Source organism: Anabrus simplex, chromosome 1 (genome assembly GCF_040414725.1).
Source record: "Anabrus simplex isolate iqAnaSimp1 chromosome 1, ASM4041472v1, whole genome shotgun sequence".
In the NCBI taxonomy this organism is placed as follows: Eukaryota; Metazoa; Arthropoda; class Insecta; order Orthoptera; family Tettigoniidae; genus Anabrus; species Anabrus simplex.
In genome coordinates this window covers 460650524-460665425 of record NC_090265.1, presented here as the reverse complement: position 1 = coordinate 460665425, position 14902 = coordinate 460650524, and the positions used below count along the sequence as shown (strand labels likewise).

The 14902-nt window shown below is 38.2% G+C and overlaps 1 protein-coding gene across 2 annotated transcripts in view; it reads left to right on the top strand.

The window, feature by feature from the left end:
* LOC136856948 (uncharacterized) overlaps positions 1–14902 on the top strand; it is a 674709-nt gene that overhangs the window by 283047 nt on the left and 376760 nt on the right. For both annotated transcript variants that reach the window (XM_067135239.2, XM_067135238.2), the window contains exon 2: positions 3521–3588. The gene's annotated coding sequence lies outside the window, so the exon portion shown is untranslated. The remainder of the gene's footprint in view (positions 1–3520; positions 3589–14902) is intronic.

The window sequence follows — 14902 nt, the reverse complement described above, 5'->3', positions numbered from 1 at the left end:
TTAATTCACATTCCAGGCAACTTTCCCTAACTTAAGATCCAAACACTTACAGATATCAATACTCTATCACACATCAAAATTAACTAACATGGATGGAAAATGTCATATGCACACAAGGTATTGTGCGGAATTCATGATTATGATTTCGCTACCCCCTAAAAATCAACGCAGTACAATTAAGCAACTGGTTCTCTTTGGAAATATGGTCGTGTGAAGTGTCGTTTGATTCTTATCAGTGGATTCTGTTCATATACATAAAAAAGAAATCAAATAGTGAATATTTGACAAAAAGCGTGGTGCGTAGAAGTGCGAACAGTGTCTTTTTTCCGCAAATTGTAATGACAAATGATTTGTAACTCATGGTCCAAAATATATGCAAATTTGTTAAAAATTAGGAAATAAAATATCAACAGTAAAATTTGAAATCCATCCAGACTAGATACCTTATTTCGGTGCATTCGAGATATAGTGGGTTCAAATCCCTCCGTCGGCAGCCTAAAGATGGCTTTACCTTAATTAAGACGGTCGCATCCTTCCCAATCATAGCCCTTTTCCATCCTTCCGTCGTCGGAAACCTTCGATGTGTTAGTGCAACGGAAAAACAAGTAGCTTTATTTCGACAATGACTATCACGCGGCACGTATTTTACATTATAACTTGGGGCATTGACCCCGAAGCAGCCCTATTCGTAATTTTCTTAATCGTTATCTTTTACACATTTTTTTCTTATTTTTGCGGTACTAATATTATTTCTTAAAAGTTACTAGAGTGAAAGAAGGAGCTTAGACGATGATGTCCGTAAAGATAAAAATGCACTACCAGACAGAATTTCTCCTCAGTAGTTTTTGAATTACGGTGAACACCGTATTGGGTAAAAATACATGTTAAAGAAAATGAGCAACAAACATGACAGAATGGGACATAGCAAGTGTTGTATAAAGACAGTTCGCAAACATATCAATTTCGGCATTTTGGCGTCTCCGAAAACAGTAGACAATGAGATGTAAAACCAATGACATTATTATTATTATTATTATTATTATTATTATTATTATTATTATTATTATTATTATTATTATTATTAGGAATTAGAAAGACGCTTTTGAAGACTTTCGTATGGAGCGTGGCATTGTATGGAAGGGAAACGGACAATAACTATATCTCAGAAAGAAAGAGGATATAAGCTTTCGAAATGTGGTGTTACAGAATAATGCCGAACGTGAGATGGGTAGATTGAATCATGAATGAAGAGATACTGAGTCGAATATTGGTGGGATGAGATCTAGTATTTGGCTAATTTTGACGGGAAGAAGAGATAGAATGATAGAGCACATCTTAAGACACCCAGGACTTGTTCAGTTGGTTTTTAAGGGAAATGTAGACGGTAAGAACGGTAGGTATATACTAAGGTATGAATATGAAAAGCAGATTAGAGCAGATGTAAGATGTAGTAGTTACATAGAAATTAAAAGGTTAGCACAGGATAGGGTGGCATGGATGGCTGCATCAAACCAGTCTATGGACTGGTGACTCAAAAGATATTATTATTATTATTATTATTATTATTATTATTATTATTATTATTATTATTATTATTATTATTATTATACAGGATTTTCTTGCGTTTTCCCGATATTCAGTTGCATTAGGCGGGATTACTATCCAAGCCTAGTGCACCTCTATTGATCTGAAGGTCTTCATCTATGAATTCTTCAAATACCTATAAAGTACTTTTTTAATAATGCTGCATGTTTCTAAAATGACTGTTTTCTGCAGTTCAGTGCAAATGTTCTTGTTAAGCTTTGGCTGGTGAAGTGCATTATGCAGATGATGGAAGTTTCTCCTAGCGCTCCCACCACTTTTGGAAAAAGCGTATTCTTATTAGTGAATACTGCATTTTTTTAACCCGTAAAGAATTAAGGACTAGCTGAACGTCAGATATTATTAATTACCACCTTTGACCGTGTTGTTAAGTTCATTTTCTACACTACATGCCTATAAACGTCAGTACTCCATAATATATAAGGCCATGAACTCGTGAAGGTACGGACCTCGTGAACTGTGAACCACATCCTGGAGGACTTGTCTCATAACACGTATACAGCTGATTCTTTGTACTTTAGAGGACGACACAAGAACAATAATGGGCAGTAAAACTGTTAATGTCAAGAGCCTTCTCACTAGGGTGTAAAGGCTCTGGTAACCTTGTACTGTACACGTGTTCCCGAAAAGAAAGCCCTTGCAGTGAACTTAACACCTACAGAATCGTCCTATAACAAGACCTTGCTGACCGTGCCTTACAACGAACACAAGGCCATGTCTTGCTAGTGGTCACCAGATGCGATCGCTTTTGTTGTCCGTCAGCTCCTCATTAACATGTGAGGGCTATCATGTCTTTCGATTTCATATTTCTCTCACATGGCCCTAAGTTTCGCTCACGGTGACATCCTCATTCTATAAATTCTTTTTCTCTTCTATCTTGTTACTGATGACCTTGTTTTTCATGTCCTTAAGTCTCAAACCTCAATCGATTAGCCACAGAATCACCCACAAGTATCCCTTTAAATAAAATAGCCCCAGAGGCTCTTAAATAGGGAGCGTGAGATGGCGACCACGGCACCCTTAGCTTAGTCATGGCATTGCACATCCACTTCTGCCAAGGTTCTCACTTTCTTATATCCTGTCCGACCTCTCATGACCAACTATTGTTTTCTCATTGACCAACTCATTTTGGTATTAGAGTATTCTAGGCCTAAGGAGTATTTAAGTTTTACGACCTTCGTGGCCGAGTTTTTCTTTAGCCGATACCTTCATTTTTCGAAATGTCGGATTCCTTCAATTTGTTTCCCTCTGATTAGTGTTAATAGAGGATGGTTGTCTAGTTGTAATTCCTCTTTTAACAATAACCACCCCCACCACCACCACCACCACCACCACCACCACCACCACCACCACTTAAATAAAATAATTGCACTGATATAAAGCGAAGCAAAATCAAATGGGAGAATGGAAGGTATAGGCTTTTACCAATAAATCATGTTATTGTTTTTACGTTCCACTATTTTTTTACGGTTTTCGGAGACGCCAAGTTGCCAGAAGCTTGTCCTCCAGGCGTCAGTTTACGTGCCAGTAAATCTACGGACACAAAGCTGAGATATTTGTGCACCTTCAAAAGACCACTGGACTGAGCCAGGATCGAACCTGCCAAGTTCGGGTCAGAAGACCAGTGCCTCAACAATCTCAACCACTCATCCCGGCTGCTTTTGCTATCCATAACTTCGATATTCAGTAGGATCGAGAAAAAATTCGAATAATTGTAATCGAAATATTTATCGTAATATATCCCTCTTCAGTCCTGTTAATATCCCAGTATTCCTTAGCATTGTTGTTCTGTATTCAGTAGAAGTTCGAGAATAACGTTTCTAGAAATGTCCACAATTTATTCCCATTGAAGTTTATTCTTCTCTACATGCTTTTTGTATATATTAATGTGACGATAGTTCTTCCTATTATATTTCAGGTTTTGGTGTGCCATGGACTGTACGGGTTAGAGACAGGGCCCCATTGATCTTCATATCTCCCGCAAAGGTAAGTTCACTCTGTCAGTAAACATTATTGTTCACATCTTCACCTTGAAATGGATTTTGAAGGATAGAAGTTCGTGATCAGTTACGTCACTATTTATGACGTCATTAGGACTTAGACAAATTGGACATAAACATCTACAGACCGACCTCTATCGTTCCCAGTTTAGCTAAAATATTAGAAAAATATGTTAAACTAAGATTATTAAAATTCCTTCTCAAGAATAATTATTTTTGTAAGTATTGATATGGCTTTATTCCAAATTCCAGCATATAGTGCGTTATTAAAGATATTATCATTAGGTTGCAGGAAGCTTTTGATTCAGGAAAATTAGCTTCAGGGTTATTTATAGATAAGAAAAGCTATTGACGAAGTTAATCACGAGATCAAGATCAAAAACTGGAAGGTCTGAGTAAGAGGTGTAGCGATAAACTAGTTTAAGGATTATATCAGCGATCGATCACAGTTAGTTTCATATAAAATTTAAAAACGTTTCTCTCTCCCTATATCCATGGTGCTCCTCAGGGTACAGTGCTGGGGCCGATTTTGTTTCTAAAATTTGTGATTAATATTGGCTCCCTAAACGTACAAGGACAACTGTGTCTATTTGCAGATGATAAAAAAGCTGTTGGTATTTATTTTAAGGAACATGAATTCAAAATGCAATATGAGCTTATTACAAACTTGGCTTGTAAACAATGGACTGACCGTTAATCTTAGCAAGATCAATTATATAATTTTTCACAAACCCGAGCAAGTTAAAACCATATGAAAAATCTCCACCCATTGGAGGGCTCCACAGACTACAATACAATCTCTAACAGAAGTTTTTAAAATCTGTGTTATTGATTTTACGTCCCACTAACTCATTTGGACGGTTTTCGGAGAATCCGAGGTGCTAGAATTTCGTCCCGCAGTTCTCCTTTTACGTGCCAGTAAATCTCCCGACACGAGTCTGACGTATATGAGCACCTTCAAATACCACCGGACTGAGACAGGATTGAACCTGCCAAGTTGGGATCAGATGGCCATCGCCTCAACCGCCTGAACCACTCAGCCCTGCGTGACTGTTGTTAATTACGTAATAAAATACTGATAATTGTCATATATTGTGAGATCACTATTATCCTATTAACCTATTCTAAACATTTAATTCCAGAATTAGTCGTCTAAAGTTCTCAACAAGGAATATGTTCTTAAAGTAGTGCGCATTAATTTAGACCCCCCTCTATACATGGTTATTCGCCTAAGTTGTTACACCGATATAACTTCTAATCCATCCGAGATATCGCAATTCTGTTTTCACATTCTTAAATCATGCTAAGGGGCTTGTAAATTCAGACATTTAATTAATTCGTACATTGGACGATTACTTTTTAAAATATCAATAATCATTAAATTTTCCATTCTAGTAGGTCAGAGCGATCGTTAGCCTTGCCGTACCACACAGGGATCACTGGCGCATGGACGTGTTAACATTCTAGCTGTTTCTTTGTTGCTATACCAATTAAACAACTGGTACTGCAGAGTACATCTTGTACTGTAAATACAATATGATATATCCCTTTAGTTTGCAACGTTTTTATGAAACATAAACTAAAGATGGGAAAGGAAGTTTATATTATAAAGTAATAAAACAATAGTGTCAGTTATAAATGAAATATAGGCAACTATGCATAAGATCTTTGAACTAAAAGCTCTACTCATGAAGCAGTTGCAAAGTTTTTTTTTTTTCACAATTTGAATGGAATGAAATCAGTGGAATTTACACACCTTTGTCACTTCCTGATGATATTCATGTGGCTTGTTTGACGGAATGTTTAAATACAATATTGACTTGACCGATGTTGGCACATGATGTGAAAGTGCTCGTTGGTAGTCAACAGACCGTTACCTTACACGATAACTCTAACGAACGCCTGTACTGATAACACAGAGTTCCCCAACTTTCATAGTGGTCACTTAAACTTATGTAAGAATGTTTTCTAAAAAATGAGACACGAAAATTCTAGTATTATTTCCGGATTCCGAAATGCTTCTCCTGGTATAATATCGCAATTTATTTTCTATCATTACCTACATCTAATCATCGTGTACTTTTCTAAACAAGACCTCCCCCCACGCGCCTCTCTGTGTCTCGCGCGCGCGCCATATCGTTTTCTTTCTTAGTCAGCTAAGATGTTAATCTTGAACAACTAATCTATATATATAAAATAAGAGTTTTGTCTGTACATTGCTCAGAATTTGAAAAGAATGGTATTTCTGTATCGGTCATGTCCACAGTAACAAGGAAATGCACTTTTTACTTTTCCGTAATTTCTGTCTGTCTGTCTGTCTGTCTGTCTGTCTGTCTGTCTGTCTGTCTGTCTGTCTGTCTGTCTGTCTGTCTGTCTGTCTGTCTGTCTGTCTGTCTGTCTGTCTGTCTGTACACGCATCACAAGAAAACGGCTGAAGAGAATTTAATGAAAATCGGTATGTGAAGTCGGGGGATGAGCCCCTACAATCTAGGCTATAACTCATTTTACTCACGCTGAGTGAAATGGTAGTTTAGGGGAAGGCCTAAAATTTAATCATCAAATATTTATATTATTAGCGGTCCTATCAATAAATACTACATAACTAAAGTTATATAGAATTAAATTTCCGATCATTTATGTCGTTCATTGTTACCGCACTGGCTTTGATAACACAGATATTCATGAATTTGTATTTTTGTTGCCAAGTCCATATCAACGCCGAGCCACGAGAAAATGTGTTAAGAGAATTTAATGAAAGTTGGTACAATTTCCGACCATTTATGTTTTATTCAATTTTATCGTACCAACTATGATAAGAGTGGTATTTCAGAGTCGGAATGTAAATGCCTACAATATTGAAATCGCCTAACATTGATCAACAATAATATTACATTGACCATTGTTTGTTGTGGTGGGCTTTGTGTCTTCTGTTGCCACACGTCTGCGATAGTTCGGATGAAAATTGCTTTACGTCGCACCGACACAGATAGGTCTTGTGGCGACAATGGGATAGGAAAGGGCTAGGAGTGTGAAGGAAGCGGCCTTACCTAAATTAAGACACAGCCCCGGCATTTGCCTGGTGTGAAAATGGGAAGCCACGGAATACCTTCTTCAGGGTTGCCGACAGTGGGGTTCGAATCCACCGGATTCAAGCTCACAGCTGCACGCCCCTAACCACACGGCCAACTCGCCCGGTCGTACCGAGTGTAACAGCCTGCCTGAATATTAGCGGGAAGTAGCTGGGGAGTTGCATAACTTTCTACTTTAGCATGCTATTCCTCTGGTTCATAAATTTTCTGATACTACTGGTACATAACACACTGGTTCATCATAGCATTCCAGCTATTCAATCCATACTCTGAGGCACTGATTGAAATGAGCAGTTTGCATATTTAAGAGAATTATGGCAGAGGAGTGATGACGGATGTCTGTGGCCTGGTCATTCTACCTCTGGAACTTTGGACTGTTAGATCGGCACCGTAGTACTGTTCATTGAAAGTGAGAAAGTGTGCGGTTTTTCATTTGATCGAGTATTTTATACGATAACATTGTCCGGCTCCATGGCTAAATGGATATCGTGCTGGTCTTTGGTCCAGAGGTCCCGGGTTCGATTCCCGGCCGGGTCGGAGATTTTAACCTTAAATGGTTAATTCCCTTGGCTCGGTGACTGGGTGTTCGTGCTGTCCCCAACATCCCTGCAACTCACACACCACACATAACACTATCCTCCACCACAATAACACGCAGTTACCTATACATGGCAGATGCCGCCCGCCCACCCTCTTCGGAGGGTCTGCGTTACAAGGGCTGCACCCGGCTAGAAATAGCTACACGAAATTATTATTATTATAACATCGCTACTTTCCTACTGAGGTTTTTTTAAGGCCTTTGTTTACTTCAGTTAGGAAAACCACAAGGTCAGTCTTTCTGAGAATCCCGTAGCGAAGCGCGGGTACATCAGCTAGTAAATAGATAAATTAATCGAAAATCTGTTTCCAGTCTCAGTATTCGTAACATAACACGCAATTTCTATGCAGGGTATAAGCACAATAGATGTGATTATACAGTCCACATTCTTTCCTCTGCCAGAAATCCAATATATAGTGTAGAAAATGTGTTAAATTTTGAAATAAATAAATTATTAGGATTCATAACCGCTAGATTTATGTAAGCGTCTAATTAACATGCTTCTACAACGATATCTTAAGAAATATGCTTGATTAAAATCACAAATTTTAATGACAATCAGGGAGTCACAAGTTGTAGTTGAGCTATTTGTATATAGATCAAGACATCGTCTGATGACGTTACTTGAATGTCTCCCTCAATATTTTCCATACATATTACAGATAAGTAACCTTGAGAGCAAATTAATTAGTCAGAGATCTGCAGTATGTATTCCCATATGGTAGAATTCGTTATTCTAAACATTTTCACACCAGGAAATGAACTTCCTATGCCTTCTAATTTCAAACTTCGCATAATAACACACAATACTCAATTATACGGAAAAATCAAACGTTGGCTTCAGAACTTTTCATATCTTTGTCATTAACTAAAGACGTCGCTACGAAACACTTAAATTCTCAGATCGACTTTCTCAACACAAGCCCCAAGAAATTGCAATAGCATACACTATTGAAGACTCAAAGAATTACGTGTATGACCAGGATATTTTTCCTTTTTCCTGAGTATCTTTATTAAGCCTACTTTAGATCTCTCCTCTCCCTACGACAGTCATTTCACGAATAGGCTGCTCTAAGATTTGTCCTCTCGTTCTAATCACTCTTCCATTGCTATAAAGAATGCAGACAACCAGACATATAGTACTGTACACATCCTAAGTGCATGTGCAAAATGACTGCTTTATCTCTCGTCTCCTAAATTGCTACGTGTACAAAATAACTCTCAATATTAAAAATAATACATAGCAGAGAGAACACTGAAGTTAAATAATCCCAATGGTGTCTTCTTTTAATGTCAGTAAACTACCTAGGTATTAAGGTGAATAAGCGACATTTATGGATCCTGAACATGCATTTCAAATGAAACCTGTCTGTGGATGCTCACCATTGTTACTAATATATAATCATTTGCCTCAAGGTTTTTATGAAACAGGAACTGAAATTAGAAGGTCGTAACTTATACCCAGCCTTGACTGAATCACCTTATGTAAGTGCACCACTTTCAAGTAAGGAATCTCGAGGTCGAACTGTACCCACCACCTTCTGATACTACGCGACAGCAGGAAAAAAGGAGACATCGATCAAGATTTAACATGAATATTAATCGGAACGTTTCTATTGTGTGATCTCAGGTGGCTCCCTAGATGATTGTTAATAATAATAATAATAATAATAATAATAATAATAATAATAATAATAATAATAATAATAATAATAATAATACCGGACGAGTTGGCCATGCACGTAGAGGCGCGCGGCTGTGAGGTTGCATCCGGGAGATAGTAGGTTCGAATCCCACTATCGGCAGCCCTGAAGATGGTTTTCCGTGGTTTCCCATTTTCACACCAGGCAAATGCTGGGGCTGTACCTTAATTTAGGCCACGGCCGCTTCCTTCCAACTCCTAGGCCTTTCCTATCCCATCGTCGCCATAAGACCTATCTCTGTCGGTGCGACGTAAAGCCCCTAGCAATAATAATAATAATAATAATAATAATAATAATAATAATAATAATAATAATAATTAATAATATCGAGCAAATCGGCTGTTCGGTTTGGGTCACGTAGCTGTGAGCTCGCATTCGGGAGATTGTGGGTTCGAGTCCTGAAAATAGTTTTTCAGGGTTTCCCAGTTTGACACCAGGAAAATGATGGGGCTGTACTATAATTAAGGCAACGGCCACTACCTTCCCAATCGTAGCCCTGTCCCATCCCATTGTCGTCAAAATACCTATAAGCAATTAAAAAAAAAAGAATCTTACCGGGCGGGTTGCCCGTGCGATTAGGGGCGCGCAGCTGTGAGCTTGCATCTAGAAGATAGTGAGCTCGAACCCCACTGTCGACAGCCCTGAAGATGGTTTTCCATGGTTTCCCATTTTTACATCAGGCAAATGCTGGGGCTGTATCTTAGTTAAGGACACGGCCGCTTCCTTCGCAGTCCTAGCTATTTCCTATCCCATCTTCCCCATAAGACTTATCTGTGTCGGTGCGACGTAAAGCAACTAGCAAAGAAAAAATCTTTAGGTCACTGTGAACGGGTGGAAGTTCTGGTATATTTCATTTGCCGAAAGAGATACAAATTATGGATAAAAGTTACAGCATTTCAAACTACATCAGATGAAGTAAAGCCAAAGGCTTGTCAACTTCGTATTCATGGAATATGATAAAGTTCCCATCGTAGCCTAGTGGCCAGTGGGGGAGTCATGGTTTCACACTATGATAGCCTGTGGTGCAAGAGGAGATCGGGTCAAATTATGAAACAGACAGTGTAAGGGAGTTTCGAGTAGAACATAATAACAGTTCGTCTCCAGCAGTACGGAACCGGCTAGGTGGACCTCAGCGACAGTATCTTGACCTTCCCCCTCTACCTACTATAAAGATGAGGCACTGAGGATAGTGTTGTGGCCTGTTAGAAATGTCATGAACTCACATATTACTGTGGAATGCTCGACACTCGTGGAGCCTGGTATAAAGGAATATCTTACTAGATATAAGGCTATCTTCTTTGTCTTCAGCTTCGAAGAAACAGAAGCAGAAGCAGAAGAAGAGGAAGATGGTTAAGCGCTCGCTTCCTATGTTTGAAACTGCCTATCCCAAACATGTTGCAGTTGACTGAAATTTAGAGTGCATCAACGTGGGCGACATGTGTCCGTTTAGTTATAGTGGAAATTTTTTATACTCTGACACTTGTAGAAGTCAAATTATGTGTCAGGAAAAGTTGAATGATTCTTACCTGTGGTACACATGTAGACTAGGTTCTGTTTTATGGACAGGTGAACTTCCAGGCCCCAATCCCATACATACAATATTTACCATAAAGTGTTTCTGTGGTGGACTGTAGTGTGTTATGGCCATATGAAGAGTTTTGTATTGAGACAAACCTAGACAGCCAATCTCCGACCCAGAGGGATTAACCAAACGCGGCTAAAATTCCGGACCCAGTTGGAAATCAAACATAGGACCCTCTTAACCAAAATCCGTTACGCGGACTATTCAGCCAAGGAGACGGGCAATGTTTTGTCCTTTTCTATTGTTTTTACTTCTCGCCGGTACAGACAGGCCTTATGGCGACGATAAGAAAGGACAGAACTAGGACTAAAAACGGGAAACAACCAACCATCCTCATGGTTGACGACAGTCGAAATTGAACCCACCATCTCCCAAATGCAAGCTCACAGCTATGTGATTCGAACCACGTAACCAAAATTCACGATTCTTTGTTCACCTGTCTGTGGAAGAATTCATAGTTGGGTCCTTAACATTGTGTTCGTATTAGTCACAGACCTTTGGTATTGACCCAGAATGCAGAAGGAGACATTGCTTCTGCATTAATAACACGTCAGTAATCTTGTTTGTTCCTTTGTGATGAGATAACACCTCAGTACTTCTTGATATTTCTCATACTACAGTACTTCCGACCAGAAGTGACAAGCTGTTTACAAACATGCAATTTAAGCACCCGTATTGTACGACTTAATCGTTTCTCTTATCAGGACTGCAATACGCCTCAATTGCTGATTACTCGACGTAATTTGACTACCCCTGCTGAAGCTAGAAAACAGTATAGACCTTGAAGAGCGTGAGGCAGGTTCAGTACTTATACCATCTCCTAGAGGGACGAGTAGGCAGATGTGAACAGACAAGTGAGTAGACAGATCATAAAACATGTGCAATTGGGGCATAAATTTATTAGGAACCTACAATATGTCAATAAAAGTTTAGTCAGTTTTGTTAGAAACACTTTGTAGTGGAAAGAACGCAGCTACAGCTCACAGCACGTCACAACTTGGGTATGCATGATGCTCTTTTGTTGAGCGTAATTTCGAAATGGAGTAGCCATTTCATCAGAAGTAGACCTTAGAGCCTCACGACGCAGCTGTTAGTCATTTGCTTTTTGTACAGAATATTGGACGATCGACTCTATCGACAGTCGGTCATCATTTGAGTGTACTGCGACTCGAATTAGTAGCTTTTCTTAGGCATTAAAGAACCTCTTTCAAAAGTATTATTATTATTATTATTATTATTATTATTATTATTATTATTATTATTATTATTATTATTATTATTATTGGGAGCGTGGCTTAGTTCAGTGGCTCAGGTTCGAATCTCAGCCGATCACAGGTTGAGATTTTAATCTCAAAAATCATGTGGCGTGAGAAAGACCATCCGGCCTTAAACTCCCTGCTAAAACCAAACTGAGCCAAGGTGGCTCCACTAACCATAGAAATAACTGGGATAAGCTGAAGAAAAGAAACATTATTATTATTATTATTATTATTATTATTATTATTATGATTATGATTATTATTATTATTATTATTATTATTATTATTATTATTATTATTATTATTATTATTTATTTGCGAATAAGCCTATTTAGAACTAAGAAAAGTTCTTACAGGAGTTTGTTTGCCTTTCTTTGCGCCCATAGTTCTTCCATTGTTTTGTTGTCGGCTTTTTATCTTTGATCCAAAGTGTTCCCATTTCTTACGTGTCTCCTCTTGGACTTCTTGTCATTTGTGAATTTTGGACCTGAAGTTCTCCCTGTTTTGATGTCTTCTTGTGCCATTCCCACCAATTTTAACGTTTGTTTGATTTCAACGATCCATAATCTCTTTTTTTCTCGTTGTTCTCTTAGAATTCGGCTATTAGACTGTTCGTTTCGTGAATCTGTCAGGGTTTTTTTTATTTTTGTGTGTCCGTGAAATTTTAAACTGCATTTTCTAATGGCACTGTAAATAGTTTGATGTCTTTGTTTCTGAGTTTGTATTGTTCGCCTGTGAGTTTTAGACCTACAACTTCTCTTATGATATTTCTTATTTTTCCCCAATGCTCTGGAGGTGTCATTTCTTATAAAATTAGCACTTCCGATCCACATTCATCTTCTTCTTCTTCTTCTTTCGTTTCAGACGTTAAGCAAAATTATAAACAATAAATTTGATTACCCAGTACTGCTGAACTTAGGCGCCTTTCATTTTATACAAATTAGAATTCGCAAGAATAAATTATTTTACTCTCAAAGATCCAGAACATCTCGTCACTTGAATTACCACATCGTTGTTGCGCCTGCGGAAACCGCTAACTGAAATATTTTAGCTTAGAACGTTGCCTGATAAGGTTCTGTCGTTTAACATTGTGTGAGTAGCTAATTTTAAAGAATTCTCGCTCTCATGATATACTCGTATGTACTGCGGGTCAGTATTTCTTCTACAACATTATCACATAGCGGTTTATGCAGGAGCAACGACGAATATTATTATTATTATTTATTTATTTATTTATTTATTTTTTTTTGCTATTTGCTTTACGTCGCACCGACACAGATAGGTCTTATGGCGACGATGGGATAGGAAAGGCCTAGGAATTGGAAGGAAGCGGCCGTGGCCTTAATTAAGGTACAGTCCCGACATTTGCCTGGTGTGAAAATGGGAAACCACGGAAACCATCTTTAGGACTGCCGACAGTGGGAATACTGGATACTGGCCGCACTTAAGCGACGACAAATATTAAAATTCAGCAGTGTTTCCAGTTCATAATTTCACGTGTTATTTTTCCTGTTCTTTAGATCATTGTTATCTGTGTATGATTATTATACTATTATTCGTCTTTATTTTCTTTGTATTTTTATTGTTATTTTACTTACATCTATTATAATTATGTTAAGAAGGTACTGTACTGGGTTACTCCGTGCAAACTTTCAAAGAGAGCAATAAATAAATAAATAAATAAATAAATAAATAAATAAATAAATAAATAAATAAATAAATAAATAAATATTATTAGAAGTCCCTTTGCGGATCAGTGGTAGTGTATCTGCCTTCGGATCGCAAGATAACAAGTGAAGGATAGTTATAGCTCCACTCGGTCCTGCCGTAAGATGTGAGCAGATCCTGGCTCAGTCCGGTTCGGAGACGCCGAGGTGCCGAAATTTTGTCCTGCCGGAGTTATTTTGCGAGCCAGTAAATCTACTGACACAAAGCTGATGTATTTGATCGTCTTGAAGTACCATTGGACTGACCCGGGATCGAACCCACCATCTTGAACTCAGAAGGCCAGCACTCGAACGTCAGAGCTACTCATCCCGGCTAAAAATTATATACTGTATTAACAGAACTACAATTACATTACTTGTCTAGGTTTCTAGACTGATAGTAGAAATATATTACAATCGATCGGCTAAAGTAAATGCCAATATATTCTATCGACAACAGCTGCTGCTTTATTGAGTGTCTTCCGATGAAATATTCATAACTGTAATGAAAGTGGACGTTTCCATTAACAACTGACCTTAGATCAAACCATATCGGCAGGTACTTTCTCAGCTAATTACTATCTTGCTTTACGAGTCCTAGAGGCGAAGATGAGACGCGATGAAGGGAAGTCAGTCCGTAATCACCACACATGCTAATTTAGCTCTACGATCGCTTCCTTTCCTCCAAGGTAAAAGTTCTTGAATTGAGATCAAAATCTTCAGAAACGCCTGCAAACATGTTGTGACCTAGAGACCTGGTTTTCACCTTCGTAACAACTCGTCTGGTGGCCATCCCTGCGTGTACCTCGTTCACTTTCCTTTCTATCCCGTCTGGGACCGCTACAAGATCAAAGCAAGAAGCCTTCATGGTCAAACATTATGTTCTGTATCTATAAAGCGAGATGTTCTGAAAAAGTAGCCGTTGTCTGGTAGAGCTGGGATGCACTTTCTGTATCATGAATAGAAACGTTTGTAGTCAGAAGACTCGTACCGAGTTGATCAATTAAAATACTCGCTCACTGCCATTTCATTTCTGTTGTTGTAGCTTTTTCTGTTTCATTTACGGGGCACAACCATCCTGTAATGTTTATGATTGTGAGAAGAGCTTGGCAGTCACACAGTTGTTTCAAGAAAATATAACTAATTTAATTCCTTCTCAATTGATGGGTTAGTATTGCGACAAAGTATATCGTACAAATCATCATAGTAATAATAATAATAATAATAATAATAATAATAATAATAATAATAATAATAATAATAATAATAATAATAATAATAATAATAATAATAATAATAATCGCCTGACCTAAGCTATCGTCTGCAAGCATTTTAATTCGACGTCATCTGGCTGCTTGCTCAT